Source organism: Etheostoma spectabile, chromosome 7 (assembly GCF_008692095.1).
Source record: "Etheostoma spectabile isolate EspeVRDwgs_2016 chromosome 7, UIUC_Espe_1.0, whole genome shotgun sequence".
Taxonomy (NCBI): domain Eukaryota; kingdom Metazoa; phylum Chordata; class Actinopteri; order Perciformes; family Percidae; genus Etheostoma; species Etheostoma spectabile.
Window position 1 is genome coordinate 18,801,043 of NC_045739.1, and position 341 is coordinate 18,801,383.

Genomic DNA, 341 nt, shown 5'->3' on the forward strand with positions numbered 1-341 from the left:
GTGTCCAACGGTAAATCCAGAGGGTCAAAAATGCAAAATCGCGAATATTTTTTTTTTAATTCATTTGAATGAAATATGATAATATATAGGCTAATAAAATATTTTTTTAACTAAACATGTCTATAAGATAAATGCAGACAATCATACTGATGAATAAAAACACTTAAAATATATGTTCGTCTATAAAATAAATGCAGATTATAGGCAAACTAAAAAAATCCTTCTGCCATCCCCGAGTTTCTACTTTTCAAAATAAAAGCTCGCATCTGGAATAAAACTAATATCTCTCTTTTCAAAGTAAAAGCTCACGTCAACTTTCATGCTAATGAATAAAATATTTG

At 27.6% G+C, this 341-nt stretch overlaps 1 long non-coding RNA gene across 1 annotated transcript in view; it reads right to left on the minus strand.

Annotated features, from left to right (window-relative positions):
- Positions 1–341, minus strand: part of LOC116692602 (uncharacterized) — a 15,660-nt gene that overhangs the window by 14,262 nt on the left and 1,057 nt on the right. The window lies entirely within an intron of this gene.